This window comes from Ciconia boyciana, chromosome 3, assembly GCF_034638445.1.
Source record: "Ciconia boyciana chromosome 3, ASM3463844v1, whole genome shotgun sequence".
Lineage (NCBI taxonomy): Eukaryota > Metazoa > Chordata > Aves > Ciconiiformes > Ciconiidae > Ciconia > Ciconia boyciana.
Window position 1 is genome coordinate 87,736,658 of NC_132936.1, and position 14,339 is coordinate 87,750,996.

The 14,339-nt window shown below is 36.9% G+C and overlaps 1 long non-coding RNA gene across 3 annotated transcripts; it reads right to left on the reverse strand.

The window, feature by feature from the left end:
• Positions 1-2,600: 2,600 nt before the first annotated feature.
• LOC140649371 (uncharacterized) lies at positions 2,601-13,585 on the reverse strand. Of its 3 annotated transcripts, XR_012041605.1 has the most exons (4): positions 13,253-13,584; positions 12,848-12,911; positions 6,844-7,071; positions 2,601-6,485 (listed from the first exon to the last, which is right to left on the reverse strand). It is a non-coding gene; the product is annotated as an uncharacterized lncRNA (long non-coding RNA). The 3 variants fall into 3 exon arrangements; XR_012041603.1 differs by having other exon boundaries at positions 2,601-7,071; positions 13,253-13,585; XR_012041604.1 differs by lacking the exon at positions 13,253-13,584 and adding an exon at positions 13,055-13,207 and having other exon boundaries at positions 2,601-7,071.
• Positions 13,586-14,339: the final 754 nt, after the last annotated feature.

A 14,339-nucleotide genomic window follows, 5' to 3' on the forward strand; every position in this document is an offset into this window, starting at 1 on the left:
ATGGTTTTGAAACTGTAGGCAAATGACTTGTCCAAATTCAACCGAGTCTTTCTGCTTAAATCTTTTTGTTCTAATTCCAACAGCTGGTACTAACCACATGTTCTCTCTCATGAATCAATACAGTAGTTAAAGTCATTTTTATAGGACTGAAGAATATTGAAAGACCATAGGGCTTTGCAAACAGATTGTGAAAACAGTTGTTACATCTAAATAATAGTATTTTAATAGGATTTGCAATACTGTGGCATTTTTTGTATCTTATTGACACACTGTTACTTTATGAAGTACTAGAAGTTTACAGTATTCAGATTTTATGTATCAATTAGTGTCTGTTAATTTTGTGGTAACAAAAAAGGTTACAATTCTGAGGTGGTGAAGCTAAGAGACAATTCTTTGCTCTTACTACTTGCATCAAAGAGTAACTACCAGCTGATTGTTTCAACAACATCTTGGTCTAGGAATGATATGGTACCAAATTAAAATTATCAATGTAGGAGGGGAGAAAAAGGGGAGAATCCCTTTCTGAACAGTAGAGGTCATTTTATACTGATAACAGGCTTGAATCTCTCTGCAGCAACCCAGGATTTGGTTGGAACAGTGTAGAAATGAATATGCTTGTTGCTCCTATGGCTTTCTCGTGTTATTACATATCTTTGAGTTTGGCAGTGAAATGACAGGGTGTCTGAATATTTATGCCAGCTGGGTAGGTAATGCAGAAACCAGGCAATGTAGTTTCAAGCGCAGAGTCAGGAAGAGCTTTAAGCTGATAGCAAGAGGGCAGGAGAGAGAAGGTGTGGGGAAGAGAAGGCAAGACTAAAAACAATTCCTGAATTCGTTAGTTCAAAAGTGCTATACACTTTTTACCATCGCTCACTGGAGTACATAGATTTAAGTACCCTTAAAGAACAACCATCACAAATACAGGCTTCAGGCCTCTCTGTTGTAAAATACTGATGATATATCTTAGGAATTATGGATGGCAAAACCAAATCATATCAACAATATTAGAAAGGGCTTTAGATGATGAGGCACTGGGTCTGATGAGGCCTTTATCTACTTTTCTGGTGGTATTTGGTAAGTCACACCAGCTTCCATATCCACAGGATAGCCCATATGGCATAGAGCCTTTTGAATACATAGAATAGAGCGGGTAGGGAATACAAGACAACAGAGAGACTATGACTCTACAGAGACTATGTGTCTGCACTGTGCCAGAAATAGAATAAATTCTGCACACAAGAAAAAGTTGTACTAGATGATGAAAACTTAAAGGTGACAGAGAAGAGGTGAGGAAAAATGGTATAACAGAATTTAGCATAAAAAGGAAAAACAGCAGGGAGAGTTAATAACAAAACAACCATTCCAGAGAACAGGATTTGAGGGGGTAAAGGAAATCAGAAGAGGTGGAGAATACTTGCAGCAGAAGGTAACTATGTTGGAGCAATGTGCACGTATATCTATGCATATCTCTATAGACTTTTAAAACTTGTCTCCTTCAAGCTCAGGTAGAAAAGTAACTTTTCAGAAGTATTCAAAGGTTTAAGATGATTCTTTTTGGCTTATATGGTAATATTTACTTTGAATGAAAGATAGACTTGAGAAGGGGTTGCCTCTCTTGATGTGTTTGCACAGCAAGTATTAAGTATAGGGGGGATTCCTCTGATACTACTGCAGGAGAGGTATTAAGTAGGTATTTTTCCTAATATTACAAATCCTATATAACAGTCTCCTCAATTCAAGAATATTCTAGTAGAGACTGAGGAGTTCTGTGCTTAAGGCATGTATTTAAAACGGTTTACATCCTCTTTGTGTCTGCAGAATGCGTATTCTAGGCATGGAGTGAATTTTGTCAGATTTTACAAGAACATAAATTAAATTAATTTGAGGTACAATTAATGACTTCTGTCAGAAACAGATTGGGACACCTCTACTGTGCCCTGCATAGCTTATGTAATACAACAAAATATACCATTAGATCTGTTTAAAATCTGATGCTTTATGTATATGCTGCATCTAAATTACTTCTATTATGATTTTTTGATCATCTGTGATCACTTCTTAAAACTATTCTTCAGTCTAAAGTGAAGGTGAAAATTTAATGTTCTGTGGTGAATGATATGAGTTACTGCCCCATTTGGAGTAGGACCTTCTTCCTTGTTTCATTGCTGAGTTCAGCTTATGCACCCCAAAGTGTACCATCCGAGAGTACTGTTGATCTCCAGTTCTTCTCTGTGGAAAGTGGCACTACAAATTTTCTTCCTTCGTATAGGAGACTGTAGGAAACATTAGGTCAGTAGGATAAAATGCTTGCCAGGGAGACTTGCCTTGTGTGAAGGATTAGATTCTGTTCCAATAGCTCTCATTCTCCACAGATTCCTGTGCTCCAGGCAAAAATCATACTTTTAACAGATGTAAAATTCTGGATTTGGAACATGGCATGTACCTGTGTGAGGTCCTGTTTTGGGAAGGATTCTTTAATGGCTTCGAAGTAACTGTGTTTAGTGTTACAAATGTACATATGAGCTGGAGCAAGGCACTCGAAATGTTTGATGTACTTAGAGAGTGTACCAATAAGACAGACAAGACTGAGTTTGGGAAGATTAGAAGTTTTATTCTTTACATTACTTCAAAAACAATAGGAGTTAATATGAACTACTCTGCAGCCTGTCTCAAACAGGAATTTAGGATTTTGTTTAACTTGTTTCAAATCCAGTATCTCAGAGAGCACCAGAGTTTGTTTTTTAGAAAACATCCAGTTTAAGTACTTGCAGTGAAGGAGAAATCATTGCAACACTTGTAATAGCACAAGCGCTCAAATGATGGAAACACTTTATCTGTTAGTTACCTCATTTTAGAAAAACATCAAGGGAGCAACTAAGTGTATTTCTTCTAAGCTCATACTAACTGGATTTAATTATATTATTGATTTCTCTGAAATGATTATTATCTTTCCTCATTAATGATTTCTGTTAGTACTCAGCAGAACTCAATATTAAACTGTGAGTGAGAGCGCTTCTGGAAATACAGTAGAGTTTACCACTTTGAAGCCAAGTGAATTTTATTTTTGGCAGTTCTTTACAGCTGGAAGCGGATCAGAAGCTCTTGTCTGGCCACCTCACTCACTGCCAGAAGGTGTCAGTACCTCCATAGTAGCAAGGGAAAGAAATGTGGCTTAGATATTACAAAATTTCATGGGTTTTTTTGTTTGTTTTAATTGGTTAGTATTTGTTTCTTTAAAATAAACTGCTTACCTTGGTAGTAACAAAAAAAACCTGTGCAGCTTGCCCCTTGCTCCCACTGTAACATATTTATGCCAAATCAGAGCTCGTTATGAATGAGATTAATGAATCAATTAATTTTACACAGACCACTAAAGTTTTTGGCTGTCTACAGCAGAGAAGTTTCCTACTTTCTCATTTTTAAACTAAACTTTTGAACAATAAAGAAAAATAACTTGTTACCACATTCTTACTAATTAGCACTCTCCAAACAATAATTTTAAAATGCTGTCAAGTGAGAGGAAAACAAGGAGTTGGATTGCACTTGAAAATGCATGTGATGTGTTATTTTGTTTAACAGAGCTTTTAAACTTAAGGCTAATAAGACTGCTTCCTAGACACTTGAAAGTCCAGATTATATATTTTTAATTCCTGCAGTGCTTGCAGTTAACTGTTACTGCATTATGGTAGTATTTTTTTAAAGAAACAATTACCCTTCCTGCTCCCTGTATTTGAAAAGCCTTCTTGTTCAATCTTGTTTTTAGAGAAGGAGGTATGCAAAAGCTTTTTTTTTTTTCTTATACTCTAAAGTGAGAGAACTGCAAGTAGTAAACAAATTACATCGGAACAATACTTCATAGTTAGTTAACCAAGTTATCAAGAATAGCATTGGCTAGGGCACTTTTCAAATGTTTCCTCCAGATGTTTACTGCTTCTCTTGAAGCTGGATAAACTGGAACAGTTTTGTATACCAGCATATTTAAGTTGCTCATGTGTCTGTAGAAGTCCATTGGAATTCCTGCTTTGCTGCCGTCACCTAAGTCACCTTGAGCAACTTCTTAACTTCCGACACTTCGCTTTGCAGTTCGCATAATGATAATAAGAAATGTTCCAGTCCTACTCTCTAGGGGTAAGTCTGCAGAGATTTGAAGAGTGTTTGTGGCTAGAGACAGAGACAAAGGATTTGAGGCATGTTTCAAATCCTAGCCTGATTACTTAGTTACTTGTTTGTAACTCTTTGTAATATGGAGCCTAAATTTGTTATCCAAAAGTGACCCAGTTTTGAACTGCAATGAAGTGTTATTCTGGTAGGGGAGTTATCCTTGTTTATACTACAAGCAGTTGAGTTGAAGGGCTGCAAAAAAGGAATTGAAATTGTCCTTGTCCATGCAATTTTTCTGATGTATCCAGCTCAAAGACAAGCTGCAAGAATTAGGATGAATACATATGAAATGTACTAAAATACACTCATGAGACTGGGAGAGTACCAGTTCAATACTAATGCAAAGAAAAATTAAAAATTATACATTTAGTGGCATGATTATATGCTACTGTGAGTTATGTTAAAGTACACTAAGAATTAATACATCTACATTCATATAGGATACAGTGGGACACACAAGGCAACTCATTGTGGTCACTTAATGGAGAGGCCCACACTTCAGGAGGTCCTGTTATGGTTCACCACAAATCTCAGGACAAGGATGATTCACTTCTCTCACTATTTTTTCCTTCTCATCAGCTCATGAGTTGAGAGCCCACTTGTAGTAGTCCAATTAGTCTTTTCTTTAAAAGAAAAAAGGCTGATATATGGAGCCTTTTGATACTATTGTATTTTTACAATAGTTAAGGACTTGCTTAAATGCTTGTTTAGACTAATGGCAGTATTTCCTACATAGCCAGTATTATGTTGGCACAAAGCCAAGTGGTAGACAGGGGAGATTCTGCTCTGTTGTACTTGGATTGACACTTAATTCTCCTGTTCAATTCCGCATGCAAGTGCTCAAACAAGGAATTTGGAATACTGCTACTCAGAAAGCCAAGAACTTGTACCTTAGGGAGGTTCAGCATCTTCTAGTATTGATTCCCTACAATTCATTCAGTTGGAGATTGCACATATATTGTGTAATAACCATTTAATTAGTGATTGTGATTCTTTATAGTCAAGGAAAAAAGGTATTTATATTTATACCCATCAGGCAAAGAGGGAACTCTTTTCAACCTGAATAAATACACTCTGTGTGTAGAGTTGTAGTACCTTGATTTGGGAACATTCTGGGAATCAAGAATGCAGTACTGACTTCTTAATTTGGTTAATTGGCATTGTCACACCTGGAACGGCTGAAACAGTTGTTGCTATATCGGGGCTAATAATACTGGCTAAAAATAATATTAAATTTTAGTACAGAAGGTAATGTTACTGAAAACCGAGACCATAGCTGTCTTGTTCATTATTCTCGTTTAGAGTTTATGACCAAACTGGGAAAAATGCCTGTCAGAGAAACCATCCATGTGACACAAATAGAAATAGTTTTAAGTAGAATAGTTGGCAAATCTGCTTTCAGCAGATAATTGTTCATTCAAGGCATTCACAGTGAATGCATGTGAATGTGGACGTTTTGAGGTCAATTAGCAGCCACATTTATATCATTAGCATCATTTTTTTAACAATTAGCTAATTTGGCTAATCTAAACACAATTCTAGTTAGTTCACCTCTCAACTTTTTTCTCCAATCAAGACCATGTAAAATTAGTTAATGCTAATTTTAGTATATTAAAACTTTTTTATTAGCAAATACAATGACCTTCAATGTTCACCTGAATTACAATGGACATTTTAAAAAACTTTTTAGCTAGAACTAAATAACATAAGTATTGATTTATAAATCATTTCTAGAGTAAATATAGAGAATACTGACTTCTGAGATTATGGTTGCTAAGTATAAGAAACCATTGAACTTTTTTCATTTTGTTTTACAAGGTAATCAGTATAAAAAATAAATTTTAAAAAAAGTTCTCCTGATCTGGAGTTGCTAAGCAAAGTAGAGATTGGTTAATGGTCTAAAAAGCTAACCAAAACTAAGCTGGATTGTCCTGTGTTTAATATTATATGAATGTTCAGAGACCTAAAAAAATAGGCTAATATTTGTATTGGCTTAAAAATCTAGTTCTTGGAGGTCAGTCACAGGGAGAACATCCATCTTCTCACTAAACTATAAAAATGATAGAATTTTGGAGGCTTCCGTGGTTTGCTTTATTATTCTTGGTTTCCTGTGTCTGGCATGCACATTTTGCCAATGCTAGAGTCCTGAAATGATATCACCCATAACTTACCACTGGAAGATGTGTGCTCACAGGAAGCTGAACTCTGTCTTCTCTGTTACCACTTTCTGACAGACTTCTTGCAGATCTATGAGCACAACTTGGTCTTGGTGGGACGATTGCAACTTCCATGTTTAATATAGAAAGGGAGAGGCTTATATTAAACTGGAATGTAAAGAGCAGAGGGCGTTTTCAGTCTTTCAGATGTGCCAGTAAGGAATGTTCCAGGTTCATGGATTCTTGGATTGCAGTTAAGTACATTTACATCCACTAGTGTACACTGCAACTAAGTAACATTTACATTCATTTCTGTATAGTAACAGATAAAACCAGGGTATGGTTAGGAAAAAAAGATTTAGAATGGTATCTTCTACCTTTCAGAGACTATCAGAGCTGCCTGCCACCAGGGTGTGTTGAGAAGGGAAGTACAATTTGATACTTTACCCTCCCCCCACCCCCAATCCACTGCACAATGACCACATTAAGAAAAAGCTTTTTTAAAAAATGTTTTATATTCTCAAACCGTAAGATGGCAGATGGTGACATGGGTCTGGCTCCTGATTAAGACTGACTGTCATCTTCAGTCTTTCTGATCAGGCCACCTTATCACCAGCAACTTGGTAAGTTTTCCTCTGATTCTTAAGCACTGTCAAGATGCAGGAAGGAAGAGGAGGCCAGGTAACTTCAGTGGATCAAACCATGCAATCCCTGCAGTGGTATCATGACTCATTTTCTTCTGGGCTGCTCTTATCTAGTCAAGGATCAGATAGGTGGGAAATAGGTGTAAGAAAGCAATGAACAGCACCATTGTGAAGAAACTTCTGTGGTAGAAAAGGGAAAGGTTCTACCTACAATTTTAGAAAACCAGATGTCTGTGGATCTGAAGCTAATTTTTCCCCTGTGAATGAATAGGGTTCATCATAAGATTGTGTCAGGCCTTTACAGCACTCTGACCTCACATTATCTAATGTTATTACATTGGGTTTCTTGAGGTTTAGTCCCATTTTTGTGTACTTTTAATGACAGATGGTCTCAATTTGTATAAAACTACATTATTTTTTGCAGCAACCCAATATTATCTCATGCCTTGACACACCACCCACACTACCACCACCTCCCTGCCCCCGAAACCCTAATCCTCCTTTGGAAATCTGTTATAGCCAAGGAGCATTCCTTGTCAAAGGCAGCAAGGGTTAAATGATACAAAGCTATAAATGGAACCACCACGGTTTCTATTTGAGAGACAGTACTTTTTGGCACTAGGTCTAAGCAGTTTCAGGCTCAAAATACAATTAATTGTATTTTGAGCAAGTAGTTGTGTTTCAGAATGCATTGTGTTGCGTGTTGATTGCTAATTCAATTTACCCATTCTAATCCTCAAGTAGTCTCTTTATTTTCTGTGTTCCAGGCTAAATGAGCTGCAGTCTCTGCCTTTTCCTTCCCTATAAATTTGGTGTAGAGCAACATCAGGATGAGAAAAGAATTGGAATGGAACAGAGCATGTGTGACCTTTCTTCCATGGGGAAGGTGGGTGGCCAGGAGACTGAAGATGTTTGCAGGCAGGTACTGCTGCTGGAATTGCGAGGGAAATGAATGTGACCCCAGATTAACAAACTCTAAGTTAGGGATCATTGCAATTGTCCCTGTCAGTGCTCCATGACTAGACAGGGGCTTCTACTATGGGACTCCCTCTAACATGTGCTTTACCACAACCAGCTGTCTTCTAGGAAGAGATTTAAACCATGTGGAATTTGAATTACACAAGTCTGTAATGTCTAGAGATAATTAATTTGTGACATAGACAAACTAGTGTTTAAAAATGTGTGCTCAGGTTTGGGGAGAGGGTGCAATCATGTTTAGAGGTACAGAATGCAAATCAAGGAGTGACTAGAGCTAAGCTGTGGTATACTCTGGTTCATTCACAATTTTGGTCTGAATTTGCTGATGCTGTGTTACAGAATGCACACTATTGCACATATAACTTCAAATGTGTGTTATATGACAGGAAATAGTTGGAGTTAAATGAAAAAAATTAACCTAAGTCCACATTAAAACTCCATACCTGCAAATGGATTTGTGGGGACAGAGGAGGCCAGCTTAATGGCAACCCTGTATGGCCAGCCATGTCTGTTGAGGACTAAGGCCCCTTATCCCTCATCCTATTCAGGTCCATAAATGATAGCAAAAAAGTAAGGAATAAACTATTACTTAGGTCCTTTGGCATAAAATAAAAAGCAATGGTTTTAAGCTGCAGCAAGAAGAATTTGCATTAGGCAATAGAAAAACATATTTGAGAATCCACAAGCTTTCTCAGTGAGCATCCTCCAGAAATTGTTAGCAGATATAGTCCTGTATCTATGACATATTCTGAGTGACTTCCAGTGATTGCTCTATGGTATTCAACCGTGCAAGTCTGAAATATTTCAAATACAAATAAGGAAATGCAAATTAAAAACTATTGTTAACTCTTCTGTTCTTGAAATGTTGCATGTCACATTTAACACAGAACAGTTAACAATATTTTTGCTGTTGCTCAAATATTATCCAGAGGTCAAAGATCTGGAACACTTGGTACTGGGCAAACATGAAACAAATTCAGCTTGTTGGGCTGGTGTTTTTAAACACCTATGTCAATTCACAGAAGTCAGTGACTCTTGAGTAAAATGGAACTTTCTCAGGCATCTAGTCTCAGTCTCTTAGTGCTGTATGACTTTGCATGGGAAAATAAAAGTGGGACTGCAGGTCAAATCCTGTTCTTTGCTATAGCAGAAGAAAGCTAGAATAAGTATATTTGAAATTATTATTCCACTTTTATACCAGCACTACTAAGCAAGTCTACAACTTGAAAGAAAAGAGTAAATGAAAACAGAAATTAATAGCAGTAGAGTTCAATAGGCAGTGTTTTTTGCCTTGAAGACAAACAATGACATCAATGAACTAGCTTCAAGGTTGGGTAAATAAGATTAGAATAATAATCTATACCCTAGGAAATTACAGAAATCTTCAGTGGACTGTATTGAAGACATACCAAACAATCATTCATTTCAGGGAAATTGCTACTGCAGACTATTGTAACTTTTCCAGAAAATTCACAAAATTCCTTCTCTCCACTTGTCACTGCTGGCTTAAAAAGCAAATAAGAAGCAAAAGAAATGTTGGTGTTTTAATATATAAATAAAGTGGGGGCTAGGGCATAGAAGGAAAGCGTTCCATGCTATTTTTGCTGAGGAAATACCAGAATGGCACCCAAATCATAAAAAAAACCAAACCAAACAACAACTTATCTATACTTGTCTTAAAAGTTTGACCACCATAACTTATCTGTTACCCAAAGCTTTTTTATGTGTGTTAAACCATTGTTTAACAAAAGAAACTGAGAGTGTGCAAAAGTTGCACTGATACAAATATGGTGGTATTTAACTGTGGTTTTTATTGATTCAGCTAAGTACTGCCAGTGGGTGTGCTTTTATTTTAACTTTTTTTTCTTCTTTAAAGCCAATTGAAATTTGGCTTAAAAATACTGACCAGAACATAGGACCATAATGTTATTGCACCCCTGAAGCTAATAATATCTCAAAATCAAATTGGGTATAATCCACTTTAACATGAAGATAACTGACAAAGTCTCTTGGTCTTCCTCTATTGTCAGACAGAAATTTGTCCAATAATGAATGGGAAAAAAAAAAATATTTGTTTTGGAAGGAATATAAGAATGCTTTTCTGAAATAGCTCATGAAAGACAGGGAGGCACATGATAAAGTCACTTGCTCATGCCATGCAAGAAATCTGTGGAAGAATGAGTAAGTTATCTACAATTAGGACATTTTTATTGCTGTTTTACATCCTTCCTACATTCTCTCACACCAGGAAATAATCCTCAAGTTTTGGTAGCAAATCCCATTAAGATCTGTCCTAAATCCTCTTTTTAAAATATTATGCAATTTAAGGCAACACAATGAAGTAATTGTCTGTGTGTATGGAGGGGGTGTTAGCAATTATTAGAATAAATATTTATACCACATTAGTCTCTATAGAGCATTAAGTAAGACTTTTGGTAGACCAATTATAAATACTAAAGAACAAAATGCTTCCTATAAAATCTTAGAGCTAATGGTGAAACCCAAGTTAACAATAATGCAATTGACTTTAATAAAACAGTGTTTCAGCTTAAAGGTACATAAAGGTAACAAGGCTTTATACTTCGTAACAGTGTGCATATCTTGGAAGGTACCAGTGCTCTGATGTTCCTTGTAGGCAAAGCTCTTCTCAAATCAACTCACTACCTGTCTCTAGAAAGCTAGGTAATATTTGTTCCTATTTTAATAAAATAGAAAATAGGACAGTTGCCATCCATCTCTGAAACCCATGTATGCCTGCTGGAGGATCTGTAAATAGGGACCATTTTGTACAGCAAATCAGAGCTAACTCTTGGTTTACGGGCATGCCCTGTAATAAAGTAAAACAAATGTTTACAACTTTCTGGCCTTAAGACCCTGATCACAAAACTATACTTGAACCCAGCTTTCACAAGGAAAGATTCTCTCCAAACATACACTTTCAGTTTAATAAATAAAGAAGCTCCCTGCACTTACCAAGTATTAACAAATTTAAGCAAAATAAAGTGATCCTGGAGTACAAATGTTCTGCACAAGGTGTATAAAGTAATTCTTCCACTCTCCTTGATGCTGGAGAGTCTCAAGAAGTACTGTTTTGGGCACCATACTTCAAGAAAAATGTAGACGCACTGGAGACAATCCAGAAAGGAGTAAAAAGAATGAGCAACAGTCTAGAGCGAGCAAGAGGGAGGGTGGAAGGAATTGGCATTGTTTAGTCTAGAGAAGACTAAGGAAAGATGGGATGTCAGCCCATAACCATGAACAATGTTTCTGCAAAGATGAAAATATAAACTATAGATGGGAAAAGAAGTAATGAAAAAACTGCAGCAGAGGAAATTCATATCATTGCTAAAAGTAACTTTCCTTGAATAGATTGGTTAAGGGCTTAGTAAAGTTTTCTGGCTAAATTTCATTTTCAGTTTAAAAATTAAATGCCAATATCCGATAAAGTTGTGAAGCGCAAGTAAATTCTGTATATAAGTTGTAACTTCTAGGCCCATTCTGAAAACTTAACAATAAACTCTCTAGGATCTCTTGAAGATTTTATATTAAACAAATGTCTGCAGTAGGTCATAGCCACTTGGGATGACAGGATGCTAGTTGCTGAATGCAGCTGATTTGAAGCTGAACATAATTAGTGTCAACATTATAAGGAGTAGCACTCCATTTGGGTTTTCATTTCATTTTTCAGCCTGGCAAGAAAATCTCATAGGGTGGTAATGGTTCAATCCCAAGTTTTCGTTGAATTTTGTCTTTGTGTGGGCCACTGAACAGAAGCATGAGTTTTGCTCACAGTCATAGTTGTTAATTCTGTGTAAGATCTGGGCCTCTTTCTATTCCTAGTCTATTAATACTTCCAGAACTGAAATGTGTCTTTAGAGATTTTTCAAACCAGTTGTTCTGAATCTTTCTATGTTTAATGAGGAAACTGATTTTTCCTTTTTGTATCAATCTTTAAGTAATTTTGAATGTTTTGAAGCTGAGTTTTCAACCCTATCTTCCTGTTCCATTCCTACTCCTTTCTAAAGATCTAAATAATAAATTCACTGAAGAGTGCCCACTGTAGCTATAAACAAGCTCTAAGCAATCCAGGAGATTATGTGTAGATATGCACATTGAAAGTGCATAAAGATTAAAGGACATTTTAGACTTATATCCTTCTGAACTGAAACTTGGAACTTTACCCTTCCTGTGTGGAGAGGAGTTCACAGTATTTGTATTACTCACATTTACTTTGTGTGTGCTTCTAGAGACCTGCTATCTAGGAAGAGACCATTTACCAGTGATTCACAAATACACTTAGTCAGAAAAGATGAACAAGCTGGGCTTCCCTACTCAGGGTGCTACTAGAAATCATCAGACATGGCAGGCAGATGAAGTTACTCCATCATAATCGTATTTTACCTACTGTGTTATATTGTGCCATACCTTCTTATCTCCTTAAGGATGCAAGTTTTCTGGAGTATTTACCTGCTTGACAGAACATGATAACTGTGGCACATACAATTGTAGTGAGAGTAACTTCTGAGTTGCGGTCAGTTCTAGCTTTTATGGTTTTCAGTAGCAGATCTCAAAGCAACAGAGTTCAGCAGTACTGCCCTCATTTTTAAAAAACCAGAAACTGTAAGAGTGGGGCTGGGAGGATTAGCCACTGTTCTCCTGTTAACCAGTGACAGAGTCAAAAATAGCACTTAGCTACGTTGAATCCCTATCCTGCACTGTAACAAGAAGACAGTATTCCTGAAATCACCTGAAAGCACCTTGAAAATTATATCAGCAATGAAACCTGGCTATAGGACTATTAATGGGACCCTCTGCAATGGGTCAAAGATGGTCAGAAAGGAATGGTATAAACATACAAGCCCAAAAACTTCGATTCATAAGGATGACTATAAACTTACCATTACTCACCTTTTAGAAGGTCTGGGAACACCATTGCCTCTCTTGATGTATTTTAGGTTCTGCACCAGAAAAGCTAAAATGAGGGGATCGAATAATAGAGATGTGTAAAAGGAAGCAAGAGGGATGTCCAACCAATTAGAACTCGCCCCAGCCCTAATTCCAGGAACAACGTTCATCTCATTACCCCTCTCTCTTGGCCCTGAAAGTTCTGCTTACATATAACTTGGGGTGATAAAATAATATTCTTGGAAAACAGTTGCATTTCATCAGGAAACCAAAGATGCGTGTTTATTCTGTACAATACTAAATGGATGGACGATGCACAAGAATGCATCAGTGCAGTGAGTTATATGTCTAAGCCTCTATTGTCTGGAGTATAACTTACAAAACCACTTCTGCACTTGAGACGCGTACCTAATGCTGTCCTAATATGGCTGTGGTTGAGATCGCCTGAACATTCCTCAGCTGTGCCTGCAGGAGAATGAGCGCAAAAATGTTAAATCTCCCACGTTTATATCTGTTGTGAAATGTTGGCACGCTCTAGCAATCAGCATTAATGCTTGATTTGGTTTTGTGGGTTTCTTATTTAAATGCCACTAATTTAAGTTTGGAAAACTTCTGTCTCCCATATGTGATACAGCTTTCAGATGTGAATGTGTATATGTCTGTATGTGTGTCAGAGATGAAGAGGTTGAAATAGCATTAGGAGTCTTCTATAATTCCTAAATACTCGTGGGTCAACCTCTAAATATTACATATGTATAATTAACTTCTCCAGTGCTGCATTCCTGGACAACTACATAGGTATGCAGGTACAAAAAGAGTTGATTTCCAATGGTTTCTATAATGCCACTGAAGTCACACATACTAAAGTTTAAACATCAAGAAAAATACTGTAACTTACTTAAAAAGAAAACAAAGATGACTTCTGAAGTGATGTAATGCAGTGTATTTTCATGTATGTGATAAACTATTTCAAAGAAATTACTAGCCAGTGAGATCACTCAATTGGCTCCATTTGTGCTTTTCCAAAAATAGATGTGGCATTGTGCATTGAGAGGTCTATTCCAGTTGTGCTGCAGGAGAATCCATTACTTATCATAGATCTTTTCAGATCTTTTCTGAAAAAACACACTTTTTTCTTTTCTTTTTTTTTTTTTTAGGACAGATTAAATGTTTGGACTTCAGGACTGTGGGAAACCAGGCATCAGTTAGAGTGGCCAGCTGTTCTTTAATCCAGGGATTGGCCTGTATCCTGAGCAGTTGCAGCACCTGGGGACTTTGAATGTCGTTCAAACCTACCTTAGTTCTACCCATCAGGCTTGCCTAAAACCTGGCTTGACTGGATCAGAGATTCTGGCTCACAAAGTGTCTGTCGCAGCTAGTGTGAGGCAAAATAATCCCTGAAAAGCACAGTGAGAATGATAGATTATTGGGGGTGGGTGGGGGGGGTGTGTGTGTCTTTTTTGTTTGCATGCATGTGGCCCACTGAAAGTGGACC